Genomic DNA, 8,490 nt, shown 5'->3' with positions numbered 1-8,490 from the left:
AAGCACACACTCTCAGCTTTAAGTCCTAAGATCTCACTCTGGCCAACCACAACACACTCCGTCCATTGTTTCAGGCAATTTGAACTGACAAGGCAAGAAAATAAACTTGCTGCTCCCTAATATTATTTGAGAGGGATGGGTTGGTTTGGTCACTTTTCAGTACACCCACAGTTCCATCCAGCTAAGGCAGAAATTTCCTTCAGTGGCATAGAGGAGGTAGTTAAAAGGCAGCTATGGCTATACCTTACTTGCTACAGCTGGGCTCAGCAGAACTTAACTATCAGAATTTATCTCCATTTCTCAGAATGGAAGTTACATTTACAACAGTTTCCCAAGTTCCTGGTTAGACTTAGGAGTCCACAGATGCTGTGCTAAGTGAATCCATATAAAATAGGGGGCAATCTACTCCCAAAGCTTGAAGTCAAAAAGGGGACGTGACATGACACTTAGGAAGGGATATTCACATAGCTAAGATAGAGACAGAAGAATTATTGACACTGAAACAGTCAAAATTATTACAGAATTCTATGAGTTAGAGCCTCAATATTATATTTAATTAAATCAGTGCCTTATAATTGCTAAGACTGCATCTTAATATCTCACTGTTTAAAAGTTACTGAAGCCATATTACGTTTGCAGCTTAAAAAAATCAAGAATGCACAGTATATCAGAATATAGGAATTAACCCTTGATGAACCCTTGATGTTAATAAAAGAGCTTTTTTAATTTAGCGAATTAAAAAAGACATTTAAATCAAGAGACCAGCTGAATTTTAGCACAAAGCCAGGACAACCATTACCCATTTGTCCTAATGTTCTTCTGAGTAATCACTATTTTGCAAGGGCTTATGTATGTGGGACTAGCAGAAATTCCCATCCCCATAGGAAAAAAAATTTAAAATCACAATTATTTTTTCAACAATCAGCATCATCCCCTCAAAACCTTTACAGTAACTGAAAAACACATAGATTGCTTACAAAGGATGAGAACATGAGAACACTAACACTGCTATTGTTTATTACCTGTACCATGAGATACAAAAAAGATCAAAAACTCCATGGTTATTTATAATGTGAAAGGAAAAAGAATTTTGTAAGCATGACACGTGCCACAGGGTCAATCTACCGAGGCTATTTAAGTCACAAACATGCACTAAGTAGCTCCCTAGTCCAGTCTGACTACCTGTGAAGATTCAGAGTGCTGTTACAGGAATGAGAATGACATTTTGACATATCATCTACAACTAAAACTATTCTAGCTACAAAACACTAGTTTTGCATTTTTCAGAAAACAAGGCTACTGGGTGATATTCACAGCTGAGTCCTCAGAAATTCTAAAGAGAAGAATAACTAGGACATGACTCAGAGGGAGTTGGGTGAACGTTCAAGAATTGTGTAAATCTGAAAAATTTCAGAAAGCAAATGATACACGAAAAAATATAGTCAGTCTACAGAGCAGAGTCAAAACTCCTGGGAAAATTCTCAGTTCTGTTCCAGAGTCACGGTGTGACCACAGGCAAATCTGAATGCCCCATTTTCCCATTTGAAAAACGCTTATGTCATATTAGACTTATGATGCTTATTCAAAAGCTCTTTAGAAGCTCTTGGATGCAAAGTAGTGTGTATTTAACACTTTGGAGACAAATATCACCCTTTACATATCTATGAAGGGGTCAGAGATACTTGGCCTTACAGCACTACCTGAGCAGTTCTCTAAATCAGTTAATAGAGTTATTTACCTGTGTCTGTAAGGTTTCTTTAATCTCCAAAGATAGCACATATTCTTTGGCAGGCAGACTACTGATGCCTTATACTACAAAAATATGGGAAAGGATCTATGTATCTGTGTAGCAACCATACATCAGTTACCTGCATGCATTTTCCTCTTGCTGTCATTGTCACCTAAAGCCAAGAACAGTAAACACCTGAGTAGAAAATCAGTCAGTGGGATACTCAGAGACCTGTACTGTGGTCTCCAAGCTTGTTTTTGGAAAAGCTTTCCCAGTGTAGTGATCATCACCTTTAAACATCACCTCGATTTTAAACCTAATGGAACCCTCCTCTCCAACCCCAATAGGGTTTTTCATTCCACCCCTTTACGAATCCCCATATATGGATGACTGCTCAGAGGACTCAGTTACAGACAACCAAAGAACTAAGCCAGGCACTTCCAATAACATTTTCAGTCCTAAAGCCTGAGTAGAACTAACGGTGCTGGTAAAATAATCCCGTTCACTCTGTATTTGTGAGATTTCCTCTGTATGACTGATGGCTATTGAGAAATGTCTGCCATAGCAACAGCAAGCAGTGTTTAGTCACATGGTACCTTTTGATCTCCTGCCACATTGGCAACAGCCCTGTAGTCCTGGTTTCAAAACTGAAAGGTATCTCTGCCTTACTCGGCACAGGACCTTGCCTGGCTGGAGTTGTAATATTTCATTTTAAAGCCTTTTGAGGCAGGAAAGGATTACTTCAGACCAACACACTAGAAGAGAAAGAACCTATTACAAAGTTATTTTATGCTATCTCATTAATACACAAGCAGCATCTTCCAAAACCTAAACTCAGGTGTCAGTCAACAGCTACTGAGATTGAAATAAGAGAATAAACTAAGGTAATTTTCACCTCCATTTAGCATTTCTACATGTAAATTATGCCAGCTGAAACTCTCTCACCAACTTTCAAGTTCAGTTCATTGAGCTGAATAGAATATTCCCTTCTTCTCCACAGCTCTGCACTTAAGTGTTGAAAAACTTGAACAGGCCTGCAGAAAGATTTATACTGCTTTAGATTTCCTTCAAATTTTACTGCCTTTATCTCTTGGAGACTCACCAAATGTGCAATCCAAGGAGTAATTAAAAAAAAAAAAAAAATATCTAAAGGGTATTATTTATTTATTTTCCAGAATCCATATATTAGGACTGTGTGTGAGTGTCTTCAAAAGGATTACTTGCAAAATGAAATTGGAATGCAATGGAAGAATTCTGACATGCCTTTTTTTTTTCTCCCAGTTCTGACATTGCCACTGACTTCATCATCAGAGTTGCCCTACTTCAACATATCATACACATCGGGTCATATGTTCAGTGATAATTTAATAAGTATAAAGGAGAAGAAGGAATGGCACAGTAGATAAGACACTGGGTTGTGCTTTAAGAGATATATTCCAGTAGTACTTAAAGTTCTTGCTGTACTGTTGGCTTCTTGACAGATGAATTCTCTCTGCTTCACTTCTCAATCTATAGGAAGTAAATATTACTTTGGTACCTACAAGTATTATTATGAGGTTAACCTGGTTAATGGTTTTGAGATTATCCTATGTTCCACTAGTGGTAGCTATGTAAATAACTAGATATTCAGGAAAACTGTATGTAGGACATTAAGTTCAGCAAACATGCAAATAAACATTGTTAGTCATGACACTTTATTCTCGACATGGCCTTACTCCATATAATTATGCCAAGGGATTTATAAATAGTTCATAGAAGTATCTATGCAAATAATTATCTACACCCAAACTATCTCATGCTGAGTTTAGCAGCCATAGAAGTCACAATGTAACAGATCAGATTTGAGAAAAAATACTTATATGGCTGCTAGAAGTATAAAGATAGAAAATATCTGCAAAATACTTTGATTGTCAAGAATATAAGGCACTATAAAATGTATTAAATACTATTATACAGCTGCAATAGTGGAAACAAGGATTGTTATGCAAAACAAATGCAATGATGCATTTATTCAAGTATACCGTCTTTCAAATAATCAGAACTTAAACTCAGATACTTCAAATAAAACTTCCGTAAACTACACACTACATAATTCTGGAAAACTACCCCTGACAATTGGTACCTTGAAGCACAAGGATTGAGATTATTTAAACACTGTGTTTCCTAAGACTCATGTAAATATCCAAATCCTTCTAAGGTCTTTGTTCTGAAAAATATCTTGCAGCAGCAAATTGCACATTCCATTTGTCCTTGCATAAAAACTAGAGCCACTCCCACTTAGCATCTTTTGAAGAAATGCACAGAGGAGTATCTATGCATTCTCCCTTTTAGAAAACATTTGCCACTATGTCTGTTTCCTTATTAACTCCCTTCCAGTTCTGAGGTACAGATCTGAGTAACAGCCTCCCAGCTATGGATCCTTTAGCACATTAAGGCTACAATCAAAAGGGTCACTCACTGGGCAGTGAAAGGTATGGTAGCTTACCAAATAAACAGATTCAGTGCCCACACACTTCTATTTTTAAACCCATCTTTTGCTTCAACATTGCAGATGATGCGCACTTTAAGCAACAGCTGTACAGTTATAAACCTCCCACATAAGATACTTCAGAGCTCCTTTCAGGGTGACATTGGAAGTTTTGCTTCTAACACCAAACTCAAATGTTTCCAACTCATGACCTTATACTGGGATTTGCAGGAATATATTCAGCTAACCAGTATAAGTGAACCAAAAGTATTTGATTTATTTTTAATGATCTCATCTCATTCATAACAAGTTTTAAATGATGCTAATTGCAAGCCTACTACTTAGAGTAGCTTCCCTCAAAAGGGCACAGTCAACAGAAATAGCTTAAAGGCTCTTTTTGGGTTTACTGAGTGATTTTGAACCCTATAAACCACTCAGATGACCACGTGCAAGCTTAATACTCAAAACCACATACATATCTCAGCTGAGAATGTACTTGCATCCTTAACAAGAGCTGTTGGAAGAGATGCAGTTCAGTTCTCTGATTTGAACTCATCTGTTTATAACTCCTGGTGAAGAACAGGATTTCATCATTGTACCCCTGAACAGTTCAAGATTCATTGTACTGCCATAAATTAAACAGATTAAATAATGTGCCAACAGCAAAACTGAATTTGGTGATCTGAGCTGAAAACTGAATCTAGGTTTCCTCAGCTGTTGTTCAATATCTTTATTGTTTCCGTTGTCACCAAACAGCTGTACATGCAAAATAAGCATGATCAGTAACAGTGAGCAGTGCCTACTCACGTTTATTAGCAGTGGGGAAATACAACAGTACTTCATTTTGGTTGTATCTGGCAGCTTAAAATAAAACTGGGGTTTTTTAAACAACATTATTACATTTAATTTCCAGGGAGAGAAAAGATTAGTTGGCTTGTTGCAGGGGCAGGGGAGGGGAGGGGCCGGGGAGAGGGAATTGGTGGGGCAGTGGAGAAGGCTGGATGCAGGGATTTGGAGGGGGCATAATTTCAGAGATAATTCTCTTTTATACCGAGTTGGGTGTGGGAATTTAATCAATGTTAGTATTAAAAGGAGCTGTGAAACTTGCTGCAGGCAGCACTGTGTTGATCCTTTTTTAGCTTGGTCAATTACTAACTACAAACTTGAATAGCAGATAATGGGGTACTTAATCAGCCATGTAGGCTTTGTCTATGCTATGTATTGAAAGTGCCACCTAGTGGAAAATATCTTTTTAATGAGAGGCTATTTCTGTGAGTATTTTTAATTTATGAGAGATCACTCAGTCACCTATACCAAGACACTCTGACATACCCAAGGATATTTTGCCTACAAAATGGGGGGGGGGGGGGGGGGGGAAGCAAGCACACTAGTTTCAGCAGCAACACCCCCAAAAAGTTTAAAATTCCTTGATGCTAGTTAAGTATTATATTAAAATAATCCACATACAGTCTGTGGTCAGCAGCTAACTCCCTAATAGTACCTATGGTGCAAAGAACAGAATATGCTTCTAGAGACGAGACCTGTGTTCACAGAGCCCTCATTTGACAGTATTTAGCAGCCCTGATTTAGTTTTGCCATATATTTAAAAATAACACAATTTTCTTTTAAGTTTCAAAGAGCTGCAGACATGCAAGTTTCCAGCAGCAGAAGAGTGTTAAAGATATATACACAAACACACAAAAAACAGAGTACTGGAATGCCAGATCACATTTTGCTTAACTCAGCTGGCCACTCAGTTCATACCAAGCATTCATCTCGCAGTCTGTGGGGGTTTTGTCAGGGACTGAAAACTTTCTGTTATGCATCAGGTCTGCTGCTGTGTCACATATGCACTGACCAAAGTGAGCTTCTTGTCTATGGAACAAGTTTTCCCTCCTATTCCTGTGGGCAGCCAAATGATGAGCTGAGATCCTGAAACAATGGCAGTATGCAAGCAGACTGAGGCAGTGAACAGGGACTTCAGAGCTGTCTTGTACTGTATTCTGGAAAGTTTACTGAGCAGACCCCTCTGGTTTCTTCCTATGTTTGGTGGGGAATTATCAGGTTAGGTTGCAAGAATTTCACCACTTTCAATCACATTGCGTAAATGACATGACTCACACAGCCCAAGGAGATCCAGCGCATTGAAAGGTGTCAAAAATTCAAAGCACAGAGCATCCTGAAAATAACAGTAAGGAAAAAAGATATTCTTTTTCAGAACTAGCAACATTTTCAGTGTTCTTACGAGCCAGCCATTTACTTTAGCCACCCTAAAGGCTAAACATATGTCAACATATGTTAGCCAATTGATTTCACAAGTGATGAAAGAAAGAATTAATGTTTTTGCACTCCTCGTACAGGATCTCTTTTGTGGCATTTATTAAATTCTATCATATCACATGAGGTCATGAGTGTTACTTCTATTTTACAGGTTAATATAGAACACACATTGTCTGGTTAGCTCAACTGTACAAACTAGTGGCACTAAGAATCATCTGTCTTGGTGTTCATTCTACCTCAGTTCTACATCTTGCTATCTACTCAGATATGTCAGTTCTCTCTTTACACAACCAAGCACTAAGCACATCCATCCTGGAAGCTGGTAGCATTCTTTTAAGAGCATATATACTGATTAACAAAGAAAATACATTAGAAACACATTTACTCCTTAAAGAATACAACATAAGAATACTACAGTCCTGCTCTTTGTTCTTCACTGTCCTCACCTCATAAGACATTTGTACTGGTGTGAAGCGGGTGTGAAATACCAGCGTTCTGACCAGATGCCATATTCCATTACATGAGAGGCAACTATCAGTGTAACAGAGACCAGCCCTGTATACACTCATACCGAGATGTATGTGGCAGCTCAATACACCAACTCTATATTGCAGCACATTTTAGACTTTTGAGCACTCTCTTAAGCAGAAAATTACTTGTAAAAGTTAACTTTAAGAAGCCTGGCATATTCCATAATAGTATTACTTCAGGTTTTAAAAGAGAGATGTTACAGTTAATTAAACAGCATAGCAACAATCCCGGCCACATAACCAAAACTCTGAGACAGGACTCCTCACTAGCTTCACTGCTTCCTGAATCTGGGCTTGTGACAGATACGTTCAGGCCACTTAAGACACTCCTTTTCCATATAGAACAGAACAGACCGAATAAATCTAAGGTCATAGTCACTGAAAAATTCACCAAAACATCTCCTTGCCATTCAGCCATCTGACCACCAGCTGTCCCCATTGCTTCACAGGAGTAAAGGATCAGTGTTAGAACCGGAACGAAACATGCCTCCAACAGCGAGTGCTGCTGCTCTTAGGGGAAAGAATGAAAACTCAGAAAAATTAAAACGGGCTACTACAATTCTGTAAGCCTGTACATAAGAAAATGATGTGCAGGAGAAGACGTACATCCTAGGACAGTGATGTGTTTACAATCTGAGACAGATTAGCATGGAAATCTTAGGATACAATTTTAGCAGATCTATGGCTTTATTACATGACAAAGGAAAGGTCTGGAGACCCATCCATGTAGCAGAATAGGAATAATCAAAGTGGACTGGAGCAGTTCTGTGTTCCTGCCTAGTTTCTGATTACAGCCATCATCATCTGCACTATCTGATAAAAACACCTTAAGAGGTGTTTTCCCAACAAGTATCTATGGTGGATGCTAATTCCTAACCTCAGAATATACAAACTATTCAAATTTAGAACTGGAAAAATGTATCTCAGAGAGGCCATAGGGTGAAGGTGTTTTAGGCTCATCTCAAAACCATAAAATTCTTTCCCCTCTTGAGAATTCAGGACTATTTCTCATTTTCATTCATCTTTTGGCTTCTCAACGTGAGCACAAAACACAGAATTGTCACCATATTTATTAGATCTACAAGATTTTGGATTTGGTCTCTTCACAAATCAACTTGGAGAAATCTTGTTTCATATTGATAAAGGTTGCCATTTATTGTCACATAAAGATGCTATTAAGAAGGCAGAATAATATTTTACAAGGCAATTAATTCCACTTTAATTGCTTTTTTAGCCTTAATGCTGCTACTCACAAAAGAACAATGAAAGGCTGAATGTTCTTAATAAAATTTATGTAATTAATTTGGATGCTATTTGTTGGGTTTTGTTCAACCTTTGTAAATCAGACCCATTATCTTCTTTTTATAATATTTGTTCATAAAAATCAAAGACAAGGCATTTCTAACGTGCCAGGCCTCCAGTACACCCCTCTCGCCAGTGAACCTGCTAATATGTCGTACACAGGCAGTTGTCACTCAAGTCAG

The sequence above is a fragment of the Athene noctua genome, chromosome 11 (genome assembly GCF_965140245.1).
Source record: "Athene noctua chromosome 11, bAthNoc1.hap1.1, whole genome shotgun sequence".
NCBI lineage: Eukaryota > Metazoa > Chordata > Aves > Strigiformes > Strigidae > Athene > Athene noctua.
The sequence above is the reverse complement of the archived record's forward strand: the minus strand, read 5'-3'. Positions refer to the sequence as shown.